Below are 18,765 nucleotides of genomic sequence, written 5' to 3' on the forward strand. Positions count from 1 at the left end.
AGTATGGGTGTGTTTCTAGGGGAAGCTGCCAGAACTAATGAAAAAGCATGGAGTTGATTTTCTTTTTAATTTTGCTTCCCTGCTTTCCAAGTCATTCAGGGGAAAATTGCAGATTTTCCTGAAATCGTGACAATTTGGAGTTCTCAATAGCAAATTCTGATACAAACAGAAACACATTTTATCTGCCTGCAGGTGCCCTCACACCTATCAGCTCACTGAGACAATATTATTGCAGGCTTGGTTCCAGTAGGTCTGCCAGGCCACACAGACTGAAATGGAGAAAAGTGAAATAAAATAACAAATTTTGAGGAACAGATGAGGGAACGGATTGTGCAACATCATTTCTTACTAGTTTTCATGGCAGGCAGTAGCCTGTCTAACCACATCATTCACCTTTCTATATCAACAATAAGACAAAGAGGTGCCTTTTAAAAGACATGATAACTTTTTTCAGCAAGTATGATTTTCTTAAGTGAAATTATTTTAATGATCTGCATAGGAAATCAGTATATTCTTGGGGTGACGACAACTGTTGAGTGGGTTACATTTATGAAATAAAACCCACCAATTTTTTCTGTTCTATAAGCTCCTCTCCTCATTCAGGTGTTTTTCACACTTCTTTCCTTTTCTCCTGAAAATGTGATGCACTTTTGCATTTCAAGATGACATCCTCTTTTTCAGAGCGACGTGGGTTTTTTCAGCTCTTCTTGGAAGAGAGAGAAAAAGAAAGAAGAAAAAAAAACTTGTCAGAATGAAATCACCAAAAGTTGGGGTTTTTTTGGAGTTACAGCAGCATCCCTTCCTTGTTTAGCTGTGGACAGATGGAAAGCCACTGAAATGTGCATTTTCAGTCTATAGTAGGTTTATTCCTCTCATAAGTTTTATTTCTCTGTCAGGGAGGGCAATTTCATCATACTTGAAATAAACAGCTAAACAGATGATTTATTCACCACACAGGGTAGAAAGGTGATTATATTTGACCTTTTATACACCTGGCTGTGGTTATTAAAACAGACTTGGATTAGAACAGGATTGGACATCTCTCAAAGTTGCATGTCCCCGCTGCTATTGAGTTTTCTTGTGTCTCTTCCCACCTGATGAAGTCAAATTGTTATCAGTGGTGTGTATAACACTGTACCATGGTATCACCATATCTTGGGGAAGTGGAATTTGCACAGGATGCCTGTGCTGAGCTCACAGATGAATTTCTATTGTCCGTTATCGTTTATATCTAATATGAACCGTTCTACACAGCTCGTCTCTAATCCCCATGCTTGTTAAGGAGCTTAAAGAGTAAAATCAGTTGATTTCAGGGCCTTTTGGAGTTCAAGGTCAAAGTGATTATTTCCTTTTTTTTTAAAGGAATGGACTCATCACAGTCTCCAAAGTTCACTTCTTTCCTGGTTCCCTAATTAGAAGCCATACCAAGAGCATATCTGGAGGCTTTTATACATGAGATCAACCCCTTGCCCTGGGACCAATTATGGAAAAATAGCTTTACACATTTCACTGTTTGAATGCCCAATGATCACACATGGTGTCGTGTTCTGTAGTGAAGCCAGGATAAAAATCATGCCGTTAGCAGTTTTGGTCCGTACCACTATTGTAGTTTAAAACAAACATATGCACACCACAGCATACGCACATCAAGCAGCACTCACAAATACAGAGTCATGACAGACACTTCCATGTATGAAGTCACATTCATTGGAAACTTGGTGAAAGAAAATATTTCTAAATTAAAGTCAGCGTCAGATTTTCCTGTCTCGAACACCTTGCATTTAGCAAAATGCACAGGAAGTCACACAAAGCAAATTAAAAGAAATCTCTGTTTTCAAGGAAAACCAGGTGTTTCCACAAAAAGTATACTTTTCCATTTTTTTTTCTTTGTTTGTTTGCTTAGTTAAAACCTGATCATCCTCAGGTGTTTTACACAAATCCCAAATTCATGCAGACTGCTAGTAGAAAAGCATGGTTAAATAAGTAAGAACCAGAATTAGTGCACTGCAGTCTTTATGGCCTGGACACATATATTTGTATATATCATGTGGGTAGGTAGAGACATACATACCATGTAGATATACAAGGACAATAAGCAGGGGAACCCACTGTCAGAACATGGCCCCATGTCTAAGGTAAAGTCCCCTGTAACCAGACATTTCCTTTCAAATTTAAGCAGTATCTAAATGAGTTAAAGCAAAGGTCAGAGATTGGGAAGGATTGTTCAGAATTCAGAAGAGAGCTTTACATTCCCCATTTTGAGAGCTAATTAAGCATCTAATGCAGAAATGTCCCTAAAATGCTCCTATATCTCCCTCTGCCCATCAGTGCTCTGGTCCCCAAGTTGCTGCCAATGTGAGTCCTGATCACTGGCCTTCTATTTGCCTCTGCAGCAACCCAGAGATATTTAAATGGGAGGCATGGGGTGATGCCAGAGCTGGTGAGAGGAAGAATTACTCCTCTGGACTCAAGCCCACATCCAAAGCAGATGGTACTGGAGAAACCTGGGGAGTCCTTTACTAAAGGGTTCTTCCATGCCATGAGCATTGGAAAACTTAGCAAGACCCTGTTCTGTCTAGAAATAACATTAGAAATTCAGAGCAGGCAGCATCAGCATTTATCAGACATTTAACTTTTAAGAAACTGCTGCCTAAGCTTGACTTCATGAGTGGTTCCATCCTCTTGAAACACTGCTGAAAACCTGATGGAGACAGCTCTGTTACTTTCACCAACTTCACTCAGTGTTTTACCACAGGAGAAAACACTTGACTTCTCTTTTTTTTCTTTCTTAAAGTCCACAATGAAGACCAAATACCACTTCTACCATTAATTAGCATGGTTAGAGAGTCACAGACCCCCTTTGATCCTTTCAACTGGTGCTGATGCTCAGAGCCTCCTGCATCTAAGCCCCTAAGCCACTCCCAGTATCTCTCCTCCTCCTCCTCCTCTGGTGTGCCCAGCTCACAGAAAAGGGCTGATAGCAGGTCAACAGGGTCAGGATCTGCTGTAATCCTGCAGGAGAGTTCAGGATGGAGTCTAAGCATATCAAGAAGAAAAAAAAAAAACTGTTTAGATTACCTCTCACCCAGACCTTTTTTTCTGAAGTGATTTACCCTCAGGTTTCACAGATACTGCCAAGGCAGAGCATCCTAAAGGAATATCAGCAGTATTAGACTTCACAAACACATTAATTCCTTGGGATATTACTGAAGGAAATCCAACCTTGTAAAAGGAATTCAGTGGCACATAAGTGATCGAGGCCCTCTTCAGCGGTAAAAGTTTAGCAAGAAAGAAGTAAAAATATGTTCTGGGAGCAGTGGTACCAATGATTCCAAGTTTCTTCAAGCCCATCCTAGACTTTAAATCACACAATAATCCACCTCAAACAGTCCAATCTGTATGTCTGCACTGCCTGAGTTGTCCTTCCTTCCAGCATGAGAATTCTCCCCTCCACCAGCTGTAAGTTGTCCAAAACATTAAGCAGCATAGTGGTAATAAATATCTCCCCTCCTGTGCCAAATTTTGCTGAAACTAACCAGCAAGTTGGGAACTTATGGGGGAGAGACTGGCAGATGGATGGACAGAATCAACGATACATTACCAGATATTAACAGGTTCTTCCCCAATGCCACTTTAGCTTAATTGCTCATATCAGCACCTTCTCAACTAAACAGATGAGTTGCATCATGGCCAACAGATCATGAAATAGGACCCTTGTTGAGCCAATAAGGGGAAATGGGTAAAGGAGTTCATGACCTTCAATTTGAATCAATCCTTACCAGCTTTTTAAATTCAAACAGCCATTAAAAGTAATTCCAAACAGATTTTATCTGCCATAATAGTGACTAGCGTGCCCAGAGATGGTATTTAAAGTACCCAGTCACTCAATTTCATAGTGTTTTATAAATCAGCATCAACGCCGTGAATTATTTCTGAAAGCAAACTTGGCCTCCTGCAAATTCTGGGATCAATTCTAAAAACAAAGAAATGTTTCTACCCACTTACAACAGCCCAAGGAGCAAGGTTAATCTAAATGCCTGAAATATTTACTTTTATAAACACCACGGAAAACCAATCCAGTGAAATTCCAAAGGGAAAGAGGCTATCAAACCACTGTCATTTCACCTTGGAATAAGGGATGCATGTCCTTGCCAGTCCATCAATGCAGGGCTAGAAGAAAAATATCTGTTCTCACCATGCCAGGAGCTCACAGCAGGAGATGGGGATGTGAGAGATGCTGTGAGGAAAGCAATGGGGAGAAGAGGTCAGTTGGGACTGTTAAAGGCAAGAGTCCAGCCTAACAAGGCAATGAACATTCATCCAGCTCGCACCAACAAAGGCATACAAAGCTGAAATGTATTGACAAATCCCTCACCAAGCCAAAATGCAAGTTGCAACTTGAAAATCTAAAGCATGCACACACTTGCAAAGCAGACCCTACAGCACTAATTCCAGCCCTACTCAGCCAAGCCAGACACTGCTCCTTTGCATGAAGCACAGATAGCTTATTTCTGAGAACTCATCTCCCTGAGCAAAAATGCAGAGTTTCTTCCCAGCTCCATTAAGGAAACATGCCAGTTTCAGGCTTCCAACAGGGGAAGGGAATAATAAAAAAAAAAGAGTTTATAAATTATGAAAAGCAAGTTGACAGTGTGTCCTTATAAATATGAAGATTACCTATGCTACCCTCATGAATCTGAAAAGTCACGGTTTTAAAAAAATTGCAAAAACTACAGATTCAGCAAACTGAAAAATAATGGGTGAGTTTTGCTGACCAGGGAATAGTCTGCAATTTAGTTCTTTTTTTGTTTAACATTTACAGTATATTTCACCATCCATAATATTATTATGTTTACAGGAAAAGCCCCATTTTCCACAGAAAGGTCCCACTATTGACAATATGAATATCACAGTGAAATACAGTCAGATACCTGAGAATATCCTCTGAATCTACTTACAGTCCCCAAGGAAAATCCTCTTATTTCTAAAACCAAAAATATTTGTTATGTCAGCCAGTATATATTGACACACAGATCTATATGAGTGCATGAGCCTGTATGAAAAAGGCCCAGGTACAGTTTTATGCTTACAGGGTTGCTATTTCTGATAGGTCACCAAATCACTGTGTTAGAAAGTTTATGGATAAATGATGGACTGATTGGTGTAAAAAACCCCAGAAACATGCAGAGAAAAGTGTGTCTTTTCTCCTATCTGATTCTAAATGTGAAGCACATTTTAGTCAACGAGATATGCTGATTTCAACTGAAGAATCTGGGCACTGCTGTTACTAATATTTATTTTTGTTCTAAGCCATAGCAAGAACTCACTTCATTTTCACATTCACTAAAATCACTGGAGCCTGATGTGTCCCACCCAATAAATGATTTGAAATTTCAGAAGTTCCATATCTCTAGACTGAAAGGAAAACTTCAAGTCAGGAAAATTTTTGCAAATTTAAAATGGATAAAATGCTCCATTACCAAAAGTCACTTTAAAACATCAGTGTCAATTAATTCTGGCAAATCTTGTAACAAAAAGAGTATGTATATTTTGATTAGGAGCAGAAACATTGATACAGGTCACTTAATGTTTTCAAAGCTTCCTCCCTTGCAATATTGAGGGGCTGAGAATTAAATTGAAGTTGGCCTTTGTAGCAACAGAAGATAGTCAGACTTGCCTGAAACTTCCCCTGATACATCTGCTGAACCCAGCTTTGGTTTACTTGGGAATTATTTTTTGAAACGCACCAAGCTTTCTCTATTAGTGCTGTATAAATATCATCTCCAGTGGAGAACCTGGAGGGAGTTTGGGAGTATGACTTAATCTGAATAACTAACATGCATTCAGAAGTTTGGTTTGGAAAGTAACTGAGAATACTGAGTAGATTCAGCCAGCCCTTCACCTTTCTTTGATTACACAGCTTTGTACTTTGTGAAGAAGACAAGTTTTCTTCACCATAAAAACAATCTTTTCAATTTGAAAAATGCCTGTCAAATCTGTGTTTGCCTTCAAAGTCCTGTTGAATTTTGGAAGCAGAGAAATAAAGAAACCTTGTAAAAAAGATTTAAAAGGAGCGATTATTTTGAATTATTAAGCAAGGTTAAAATTTACATTTTCCATTTAGGAGATGAAGTATTTTCTCTCAGAAAAATTTCCTATGGGAAAAATAAAATCACTTTTCCTTAAATAGATACTTTCTATAGAAAAAGCAAAGAAAATCTACTTTGTTCCCCAAAGTTTGATTTTTCTGTCAAAATAGCTGAAATTACACTTTCTGTTAGCCAACACTGAAAGTTTCTGTCCAGTTTAGATTAAAGCTTGTGAATTCATCCCACTATGCAAGGAATTATAACTGCCTTGCATTGGTTAAACAAGGTTAAATGCATAAAAGACTATAAAACAGCTGCATCCTAAAAAAATAATCCAGAAGGAATTAAACCTAAAGGATTTCATGTTCTCCTCCCAACGCTTGGTAGAAGTCTATGAGATACCTGCAGGAAACCCACCTCAGCTTGCACCTTCCAGCAAATGGGGCAGATAAAGGCAATAAACTCCCTTCAAGGAAAGTAGGAGATACTTTGGAGCACAGATTTCAGTTTCATGGCCTGAGCACTGTCCAGGGGTGGACACCTTCATCCACCGTGCCTGGTAAGCATCCTGGAGTCCCTCAGCGCCAAAATGCAGTGATTTAATTTCATCTGAGCCTCTTCCTTAAGCTTTGCTTTCCCACTTTTGGCTCAGATTTACACACTTGAGAGAGGTTTTGGTCTGCCATGTACAGTTTCACATGCAGTGATCAAGTACAGATATCAGGACTGGATAAGTAAAGACTGATTTGCAGCCCAGTTCTTCCTCAACAACTGGAGAATGAGCATGAGGCAGTTGTGAATCAGTGATGGTAGCACCTCATTATCCATTTGTGGGTCATTTGGTTTTGATTTGTTACAAAGCACCCAAAACTAAGCATGGATTTCCATCATTAAATAAAACTATTTTGCTTTGAACAGCATCATCATAACGTCCTCATTTCTGTTCTCAATACGAGTTTTCCATAGCGTGTATTCCTTGAGACAAGAAATACATATTCTATATTTTGTGCCTCAATGAGTCCAGCTCTTAGCAAAGAAAGCACATAGACATATTCCTTGCTTCTCAGCAACATTTGGTGTCAGTTCTCCCCCAGCACTGTGTTTGGCTTCAGCCAGATCCAGGAGTGGATGCAGCGGCCAAACTGGGATGCTCGTGCCATCCACACCAAAATCTGGGACCTCTCTCCCATTTCAGTGACTCTCTGAATCCTGGCTGTATCACAGCCTTGGTTTGCACCGTGTCAATCCAGAACAAATCCCTGGGGATCAGCAAATGGCTTCAGAAGGAACTTGATCAGCCCGCTCAGTTTTGCCGCGTTTGTTGCAGGGCTCGGAAGGTGCCGTGTTTAACGTGGCATGACACAACACATCCACTGAGGTGGGGACAAAGGGGGTGATCCCGGGGAAAACTCCTGCCCTGCTGCCAGAAACAACACAGACTTTATTCCTTAACCTCCAGCAATTCAACGGGCTCTGACCATGAGCTGGAGGAAACCAGGAAATCAGGCTCCCAAAATTGATTTCATTCCAGGTGATACTTCTTACACAACAATCTGTTCCTTTCAGGAGGACATAGATTAGGGAAGTATTTGGTCAAGGGGCAGTAGAGGGCACTCCAGGCCAGATCAGGTTAAGTTTTGGTCACTTTATCTCTCCTTGTTGACGTAAATGCTCGAGGCCATGGCCTGGGGTTTTCCTGCAGAAATGTGTTTACAAGCAGGTCAAGGACTTGCAGACAGATAACCATTAGCAAAACAACTTTTCTATTGACAAAAGAGCACAGAATAGCGTGTTGGCAGATGAATACTCTTGTTTCATTAAATGAAATTCAAAAAAAAAGAGAGAAAGTAAAAGAGAAGTTAAATCAAAGGCCTGCTGCCCATCTGATTCTCTCAACCAGTTTTCTCGCTAGAATTTAGGAGTGTAACTTGTTCCCTGTCCACTTGCAAAATGACACTGAGGACTTAGGCCAAAGTGCTGTGTTCAGTAATAAATCGAGCTGGGATTTACTACTGGTCAGCAAGCATGTGAGGCTTGTTAGCAGATTTGTTAACTCCAGTTCTGTTTTCAAATCAGAATTGCCTGCGTGTCTGCAGCCCGAGGAAACAGTTTGAGAATCTCACCTGGTTTTAGGTTTCCTTACAAACCTCCCCACACTGGCAGCCCTGGTCCCATCCCTCGCTTCTCCCCTCTCCAGCCCCCAGCAGGTTCATCAAAAGGTTTTGCCAAAGTTCAGGAACTTTTTGAGCAAACCCAGTCGATTTATGGGTTTGTGGACAAAGCACAAGAGAGCTGCAGCTGCAGCTGCAGCTCAGGGGAACCCCGATGGGTCAGGCTGAGTTTTGCCCTCAGCGTCCTCTTAGAATTCCCAGCCTCAGAGCTCAGTCAGTGGATGCCTATATTTCCAGAAAAAATGTAACCAACCAAGATTTCTAAAGCCACATCTAGCCAAAAGCGCGCACAAAAAGACAGGATTTTAAACAGCCACGAATTCAGCCGGCAAAAACTTTAACAAAAAGTAAAAAACTGCCACTCAGAACCCTGATGGTTGTTTGCTACCTGTCAGTCAGGGTTAAGATATAACCAGAGGAGGAAGTGGCTTCTGGGAAAGCCTTTTTCAGTCTTACTGGAGGAATTTGTGGTCTATTCTGTGTACAGTTTGTGGTATCTGAGTCACAACCTGACTCCAAGTCATGCCGGATTCTAAATGGCAAACGCTGTCTCTCTGACGGAGGCCGTGCATTAGTCAGAAACCAAATGTGTGTGCACTTGGGAGAGCTGGGACATTTAATGCCCAAACAATAAAGCCAGCTAAACAAAATGAGCTAAGCCAACTGGAATCAGCAGAAGAGGGTTCGTGTAACTCATCTGCCTGTACGAGCGGATTAAAATTCAGCCCGAGGTGTGAGCAACTTCATACGTGAGCTGGGGGAATGGGCTGCTGTGTGCCTTTGGGGGACAACCACCTCTGGGGCTTCACACACAATGCAGGAAAAGTGAAACTACCTTCCAGGGCACACTGGAGACTGAAGGGAAGGTACAGATGCTGTAAATCTGAGTTCTTTTTAAAATATCGACTCTCTGCTCTTTTCCCTTTTAGTTTCTCTTTTTCATCCCACTCTCACTCGCACACGCAACTCTGTGCCAGCAAAGGGTCAGGAGGCTCTTGAGACCTTCTGCTTGTGGAAGCTGGACAAGGTTACATGTGCAGATTTAGCACCCAAATATCACTCCAAACTCCTGCCTTCGCCTTGGCCCTGCCTTTTAAAGCAACAGCCCCTGTGAAAGAAGTTATTTTTTTAAGCAAGACCTGCCTTGTCTTTGTTAATCAAGACGCTAAGTGCTACTCCACCACTGCAGCATTCCTGCTGCCCCAACACCACTCACTTGCCCCCAGTCCCATTAATACTATTAAAAACTCAATAACTTTTTCTATCTTCTTCATTTAAATAATATTCCTCTACGAAGCGGAGCGATTAAAAATGCCTGTAAACTCTTCTATTAAAATGACATTTTAAAAGGCTTGATTTGAACATGGCTATGTCACTTAAAGTGGAAAAGTTTCTGCGAGTTCCCTTCCAAGCTGTTAAAGATTAGCTTGATGTAGATAAGACTATTCCCCAAACTCATTATCTGTCTTCAAAATGCACCTTAAGGACTACTTAATAAAGTCAAGGTTATGTGAAGAGTATTTCAGTGAAAACCAGTGAATGACTATTAATAAATCTGCATTACAGATTGGTTATTTTGTCTCTGTCTTTCATCTGAGCAATAGATGATCCTTCTGTTCTTTTTTTTTTTTAACAATAAGCATGTGTTGCCTCTTTCTACAGGTCACCAATGAATCAGAGGCAGCAGCAGTAGCAGAGGGCATTTCAGCATGTTTACAATTAATCAGATCTAAGAAATGTAAAATATTTAGCAGAAAAGGATCACATATCTCTGACCAGTGCAAATTAAATTATAAGGATTCTTTGATTGGGCCAAGCCTACATTTAAAAAGATTGTATAACTGCATTTTTATTTCTCCAAAGTCATGTTTCCTATTTCTGTCAATGTTATGGTATGAAATGTTAATCCCATGAGCTCTGGTGCCAGCTAGCAGCAAGTCCATCCAGAAGGGAAGCTCTACAACTTCTTGAAATAGGAAAACTATTTGGCAGGATTTCTTCCTCAGACCTCCCCATCTGTTGCCCATAGCAATGCAGAGCTGGTGTTTTAAGGGTTGGACTGGTGGTGTGGGGTCCTGGATTCTCACAAATCTCCATCCTCATCTCGTTCTCACAGAGCAGACTGGGAAGTTTCTGATGTTTAAGGGGTGGAATCTTCTCCCTGAGCTGGCTGCACATCCCCACTCACACAGCAAGAGGCCTGTGCTGCCCTGGGCTCACATGGGGAGCTCCCTCCCTTCCCCTCTCCATGGGCAGGATCAAAATGTTCCAGGACACGCTCAGATGTCTCCCTAGGGATGACCAAGGGAGAGGGAGGAAAATATATCACAGGCAAGCTTGCTGGAAATTGGGAGCAGAAATCTCAGGATGAATCCAGCCTGTCCTTTAGATATCTGAGTACCTCTAAGGTCTAAATAATTTTTTTATTTTTTAAACTATGTCTGGTTTCAGCTGAAAGCAGTCAACACAGAAGCTCATAGCTCTGTGTGCATCCAAAGGAGCACTGCAGATTTTTGCTGGATTGACTTGCTGGAAACTGTTGATTCACTCTACCTGGAACAGCTCCAAAATACAGTCAGTTACCTGTCATTCAACCACTTCAGAGGAATTTGCATAACACAGATGTTTCCATATTTGCCATGCTCTACCTTGTGCAGTAAAGATCAGCCTGATTCAAGGCCAAAAAAAAAAAATAAATCTGTGTACATAATCACCAGCTGCCCCTCACCTTTAAGAAAGTCCATGAAGTCTGTGATTGTTAATTCTCGACCCTGTGTTTTTTAGATGGGTCTATGTTTTTGTCATATATTTATCTCATGTATTAGGTTCCTCAAAAACTTCTGGTCACATCCACAGGGATTTCTGCACACAACTGAAGTCCTACTTAAGCCCATGCTCTAGACTTGCCAGATGGAAAGCATCTCTTGTCCAAGAGCCACATAGTTTATTAGCATGATGTTGAACCTGAGCCTCTCAGCAAGGTATTTTGCCTTGATTAGAGTAAAATTAAACCTATCCACGCTGCCAGCAGAGACAAGCCCACCACAGCCTGTGTGTGCAAGCATAAACAATGAGAGCAGCAGCCAATTACCCTGCAAAACCTTGGATCTGCTTTCAAACCACAACACAAATTTTAATGTTGCGTTTAAGTTCTTCACTTCGGGGGATTTACATATAAGTTTACATAAGTTATGGAAAATCTGATAATTAGGAGACCTGCACCTTATGAATCTCCTTGTTCCACTCTGCAGATGGAATCTGGTTCACCCTGTGTTTTATCTTTAGGAACTTTTTACTCCATGAAACCAAAGAGGCTGCACAAAAACCATCTCAGTCCTTCTCATGCTGCTCACTTCCAGCATGTCAGAGTGAGCAGTGCCAGCACAGGTACTGGGACTTGAAGGGCAAAATTGACCCCACAGAGCTGATGGATCCAAGGGAAACATGATTTTGTTATCCACAAAAAGGCCTGGCAGAGAACAAGCTGGAAGAAGGTGTAAACCTCCCAGAAAATCAGGAGCAGGACCTTGCAGAAATGCTGGGAGCTGTTGTCATTGCTGCCTGGCAGAAGAGCTGGGCCACACTGAATTATCCTGAAGGAGAGCTCTTTCCGTATTTTTTGCACAGATAACAGAAGATTTAAAACAGGTGAGTGGCATCATACAGCCTAAACCTTTTATTCTGTATTTCACATCTTCCTGGTTTATCTCAAACTCATGCTACATTGAGTGAATTAGGAGGTTGATTGAAAAGTACATTATATACTAGTTACCTGTGAGATGTGCACTTTAGAAGTGAAGGTTTAGGGGCAGAGGAAAGGCATATAATAAAGAGTAGTGCACTTTGAAAGGTCTAGGCAATGCTGCAAGAAATAGCATTACTTCACAGTTGTCAAGGCTCAGAAGTTTTATTACCAAGGAATTTCACTTTTGCCTCTTATTCTTAACACATTGACCAGTTCTGGGACTGAGAGGATTTGCTGATCTAATATAGATAGTGATTTCGTAGGTTTGTTCAGATTTATATAGACAGCACCCTGGGATCAGGAATTACATTTAAAATGTAATAAAATGTTCTTGTGCACTTTTACTCACAAATACTGTACTTAAAAAAGTAAACATCAAATAATCTCAGATATCTTTCAAGAAAATGTTGACATAGCTCCAAGAGCTCATACAGATGACTGAATAGTTTTCTGAGTAAACTTAATAAACTCATATTCTTATTCTTTCAGTGTACCATGAACTATCACATCATGGAGAAGAGAGAAAACTAAGCCATATAATTTAGCAGAAATCTATTTTAAACACATATTTCAACATATGAAGACAGAATATAGACATTTATGTAGGCATGTTTTTATACTACTTATAGTCTAAGTGTTTAAATAATGGCAGCATTTGAGCTTTTCGCCCACATAAAGAAATCAAGTTCCCATTGCAAAAATTTTGTTCCTGCTCCTAAAGTGAGGCCTCAATCTTTTTCTACTCAGCAGCAATGTTACAATGATCTCAAGGGGCAGGATTTGACCCCTAATGTGTTCAGAAGGACTTTGTGTAAGTTGGGAGTTTTAGCACAATTGCTCCTCTAAGTAGTCAAAATGATTCATCTACATTATCTGTCTTTATTAAACAGTCATTTACCCTGGTGAGTCCCACTCAAGGGAATCTTTATTATTCAGACAAGCCCTTACAGTCATAATGACACAAAATATATATAGGAATAGTTAATAATACTGTTATTCCTCTGTCTGTGGATAAACATCAGCTGGTAATTTTATATCAACAATCCATCAGAGCAGAGACAAAAATCTACAGCTAACATGAGCAGGAAATCCATAATAACATGCCAGAGATCTGGTGAATACTATTAAGCCAGAGAGGCCACCATGAGGAAATAAATTTGGATTCTTAATGTATTTTGGATGAAAAGAGTAAATGAAGGCTTTCTTACAAAATTTAACAAAACTGTTGCAACCCTTTCCACTTATTGGAGTCCAAAGTAATGCCAAAGCTGGTAGCATGGCTGAAATTCTCAACCTAAAATCATTAAAGGATCAAATACATATATATTCTCTATTCTGCAGGAGATAGATTTGTTAGAAGTTACCCAAATCATTGATGGGACAATTTTTTCTCCCTCCAAGAACGTACATGGACAATGCAGCCCAATGACATTGGCATGTCTCCAGTCAGAATCCAAGGTGAAGTCTGAAGAAAAGCCTCGGGGAGGCCTTTGGAAATATCTACAACTCTTTGAAATTTCCATAACAATGCCAGGGCCCCCACATCTAAGTCAAGGGAAGGTGAAAGAAGGGAGTTTCCAATGTAACATCAGATTGGAAGCCCTTCATAGGAATGGGTGAGTGTTTTCACCTCCAAGGCACTTGTAGTTTCAGATGTGTTGGATGCTGAGAGAGCTCTTGATCCTTCAACTCTAATTGGATGGAACAATATATATATTTTTAGGATTTTTATATCACTTCTAATAAAGACCTGGTAAAGATTTGTTCCACTCTTGAGAGACTGGACCACTGCATTTTGTGGGTTTTAATCTGCTGAAGGACTGAAACATCATGACTTCTAAGGTTTTGTCAAGTGATATGTTTCTATAAAACTGTTTTTCAAGAAAAGGAAAAAGTTATCATCCCTCATAGCCTGCTTTAGATAACAGAGGTCTCGGGACAGCCTCCAAAGTCACTATCCTGCTTCACTATTCAAAACTCTCCCTCTTGAATCTACATTTTGAATCTACAGATGAAGCAGTTCAATCGTTTTGGTGAAATAAACCGAATTTTTCTCTCTCCGTCTGTTTTTGCATGTTTTGTGCCAGCCCTGTGCAGTTCCTTGGCCGTGTGCAGGTGAATTAGAGCTGCAGGATGAACACTGCGAGACTTTATGGAGTATCCTGCTCTTTGATCTCCCTGGTTCCTGCCCAGAGATGAACACAGCAAGCTAAGCGCAGCAATTAGTAGTAACAGCTATTAACAGGCTTCACAAAGGACACAAAAGGACACAAGTAGGTGGTTTACAGCTTGGCAGATAAAAACCAAGTGGGCACTTTCCTTTGCACACCACTCCTCCAGCAAGTTCAGGCTGAGGGACCAGAGGACTAACTGGCTAATAGTCCAGTTCTGGTAAATAGACCTCAAAAATATAAAATGTATTGTACCTATGCATAGTCCTTGGAGCAGAGGAAATATATTTTGTTTACCCTTAACAAAGTCCTTTTGTGAACAAAGTATTTTGGGGAAGACCCAATAACTTTGCAAATATTTTTGCAAAAAGACCAAATATTATTGGTCCTTCTTTTGGGAAAGATCAATATTTTACTGCACTGCTTTCTGAGTTAAAACTAAAGATAGCAGTGTGGATGTCACCATAAACACTTGGATTTCAGTGCATGAGGAAATTGAAAGGAAAATCAAACACTAACTGCCCTGTAGCAGCATAGCAGTTTCCATTGGCACACAGGAGAAGGTGCAAACGACAAAATTATATTTTGTATTTCTGGCTAACAGTTCACAAGCCTGTCCTCTACCCCAACCACCTCTCTGAAAAGCCAAGGAGAGACCCTAACCCAGCCTTCTGCTGTTAGTTCTGGGACTCAGACCTGGACCAGAGGACTGAGTTAGGTCATGTTTCAAGGGGTTGTTCCCTGCAGATCACTCAGTTACCTGGCCAAGGTGTACCCCCATCACAGCCCCTGCCTTCCCAAACACATCCCTGGGAAACTGGAGCTGCAGGTGACACTTCTGTGCTGTGGTTGTGACAGGTTTTAACAGCAGAAGCAGCCTCCCTCCTGCCCCCCACAAGTCTGAACATGACGTGGCCACATTTTGCTTGTTGTTGTTTTGACAAACACACCCTGACTAGAGTAGCCCCACCAGATGATGGATTCAAAAACGTGGCCTAACAAAAACTCATTTTTCAGTACAAATACCAGTCCTGGGAGGCATCTCATAATAGTATTGCATCAGGGATATCCCCAAACTGACAGATTTCCAAATACATATATTTATATTATACACATATATGGGAATAAGTTGCTGGAAGGAAAAGTTGGGGGGGGAATAGAAAAGAAGATGCAATAAGTCAGAGAGCATCTAAGGATTTTTAGCCACAAGCTATTTCTTAAATCAGGAAGCAAAACATGCATTAATCAGAACATTAGCTCCAGATAGTGCAACATCAAGAACATTGCTACTGTACAGAAAGTCATGAATCTTTATAGACCTACAAAACACTTATATAACTTCATCATCATTGGCTTTGATCAATCATATAACACGAGATGTGTAAAAATCTGTAGAAAAACAAAAATAATAATGAATATTTTTTACTTTTTGTCCCTATGCTCTGTGTGTGAGGACATTTTGAAACAGATTAGAGACACACACATCTGATTCCTCCTTTCCACACACATCTGATTCCAGTGCAGGATTTTCAAAATAGCCAAAAGAGTTGTGCTGGAAAGCCTGGCTGATAAATGGACAATTCCTGCATCCTGACCATGCTGGTTGATGCATCCTGAGGAAAGAGGGATCTAGAGCAAAGGTTTTGGCCAGTTTAACAATCCCTACATGAACTTCTGGGGGAACCTCTGGGACATTTTAGGCACTGAAACACTCTGGAGTGTGGAAAAAGGCAATTCATTACCAATTTCTTCCTCACCCCAGGCTGTACCAAAAGTAAATCATTATCCAGCTTTGCTAAATTGTGAAAACAAGACATGAAACATGGTTAGGAGAACAATGAATTCAGCTATAAATGGCTAAGATCCCTTTTCTGAGGACCAAAATTCTGTTCGTGCCACTTTTCACATGACAGTCAGACTACACATTTCCTTTACTTTATCCTTTCCCCTCAGAAGTGACTTTATCCACACCCATGAAAGATCAAGAGTTGTTCAATTTCCCTGCTACAGCGCTGCTTCCTCAGGCCGAGAATCCCCTCACAAGAACACTTTTTATGATCATTTACTTTCATTTCAGCCACTGACTTCAAGTACTTATTCTGAATAAATGGAGAAGAGAACACACAGGTGCAATACAAAATGTTGAGCTTTAGAATGCCCTCTTTAATGTCCTCTTCTTTTCTTTCCAATTAATAACTCTGGATGTTGTAACTAATCTAACTTGGACCTGGAAAAAAAACCACTTGGCTCATAAACCTTAATTAGTATGCCTAGCATGGTGGAGATGAATGTAAATTATCAAAAAGTCTGTTAAGTCTTTTCAGAATTTTAAGTTTTAAAAAAGACCCTCCAGCTGAAGGAGCTTCCATGGCCTTCCTACGTGCCAGTATTTAAGATTGAGAGCTTCAGTGAGGTGGGAGTTATATTTAAAAATTCTATATACATTTCCATCAACTTAGCCTTAAAGGGACGCTTTGTACTTTCCTCGCAGAGAAAATGTGTTCTTGGATTCAGCTTCATTTAATCACCTTTTAGTCCAGCTCTTAGTGATATTTCTTAGGGCATTGATTGCTCGAGGTTTGCTTTAATTCCTTCCTTCAAGAACGAGTCGCGTAACGCGTTCACGACTAAGGCGCGAATCTGAGGGCTGGCTGGGGAAACTGATGGAAGTAGATGCAGCAAAAAGATAAATTTTCCTTTCCCCCCCTTCCTCTTGTCCTGTCAGTGAAACACAGAGTGTGGTTAAAACCAGAGAGGAAGTGGGTTTGTTGTTGTAACACCCTCTCTCCACGTCTAATCCGCGGAACTGGTTATCTGATCCCAATTCTGCTGTTGTTGCAGCGGGCACGGCACAGATTGCAATCCAGTGGTGGGATAAAGAGAACACAAAACCTTCAGAAGCATTTGTCAAGATTTTCCCTTATACTTACAGATGTTAAAACCAGAGGCACAGAAGCAGATGATTCGACACATATGCTAATGGGCACCGAGCTCTGAAATTATTTCTAATATTAATGCCTATAAAATAAAAATGATATTTTTATAAACACATTTCTGTGTCACTTTGTCCACCATAAACTCTCCCTAATGCCTGTGCTTTTTTATCTTTATCTTCAAATTCTCAGAATCAGAATCACTAATACAGCTGCCTGACAATGAATATATCCCAAATTGTATAACAGTTTTGACAAATACTTTTCTTTGTTTGGAAAGTGCTCACTTTAACCAATCAACACTCGTCATTATGTGTCTGGACATGCTAATCACCTACTATTTTTTCCATTCCCTGATTGAAAGTGTGCAAGTTATTGTAAGAAGATAAATGTGTGATTGTACATGTGTTTGAATATTTCACAGATTAAAAGTTACTCTTGTATATATTCAGGGATTCAAAACCATGTGTAGAAGTATCCACTGTCTGAATATTTGCAATAATTAATGATGTGATCTCCTTATATATACTAAATAAAAGCTAGCACTAGTATTCACAAAGATATCTGGAAATTCATTTTTGTTATTACTTAATTGCACTCTTCAAATTATTTCTCAGCAGAAGACTGAAAGCCATTAAAAAAAGATATATATACACCTTATCATGCTTAATAGATCACCATATCTTCATAATGAAAAAAGATTAAATAAGGAAAAACAAACCAAACGTGTGAGATGACTTTTCCAGCAGCATTAATGTATCAGTTTCTCAACTGTGTGAACTGGTGTAAATCAAGTTAGGTCAACAGAACAAAACCAGCTCCAGACCTCTGTACCCCCTTTAAAAAAGCACTTACACTTTCTGCTCATGAGTCTTAAAATACAACAGTATTTGCACTTTTTTTTTTTTTTGGAGGTTCACAAGTGAGAATTTGGAGAATTATTTTCTTTTTGTTTTTAGTAATTCTCCCTAAAATAGGTCTCAAACTTTTTTCTTTTTTTTTTTTTTTGCCTCTTGAACAATAATATGAGAAAGGTCAAATGCCTCAAGTCAAAACTCTACCTCTGAAATACTAAGCAGTACAGCAGGGCAGGCTTGTGGTATGTTGGTTTATTAAAACATATATATTAATTTGGTTATTAGTCATAAAGGCCTAGAAAATTCACTTAGTCCTTCAGACAGTGCAGAAATCAGTGGACCTCAACTGTCCTTAATTACTTTCTCGGAATGTGATAACTCTTCTGAATGGGTCTGACACCCAGAGAAGCCAGAGTAAGTCCACAGTCTTTAACACTTTTGAACTAAGATTTATTCTCCCTATCCTTTCTCTTCCTCTCCCAAAACAAGAGAAAATTAAATATTCTGTTTACAAACCCAATAGACTGTTCAACATTGACCCATTATAGTTATTGGCTGAATCAGTACATGAAATCTGTATATCTCAGTTCAAGAGGGGCTCATGGTGGCATCTGTTCTCAAATTTTAAAAGAATAATTACCTCTTAAAAAAAAAAACATCTTCAGCACAACTGAGTTACATTGAATAAATTAATCAGAATTGTTGCTGAATTAAAATCTCTTCCTTTGTCTTTCCAAAACTTCCACAGTCACTGGGAAGTTTTAGGTAATTCTGAGGTAGGGCTGAGCCAGAACTATGC

The sequence above is a fragment of the Fringilla coelebs genome (assembly GCF_963513975.1).
Source record: "Fringilla coelebs genome assembly, chromosome: 12".
NCBI lineage: Eukaryota > Metazoa > Chordata > Aves > Passeriformes > Fringillidae > Fringilla > Fringilla coelebs.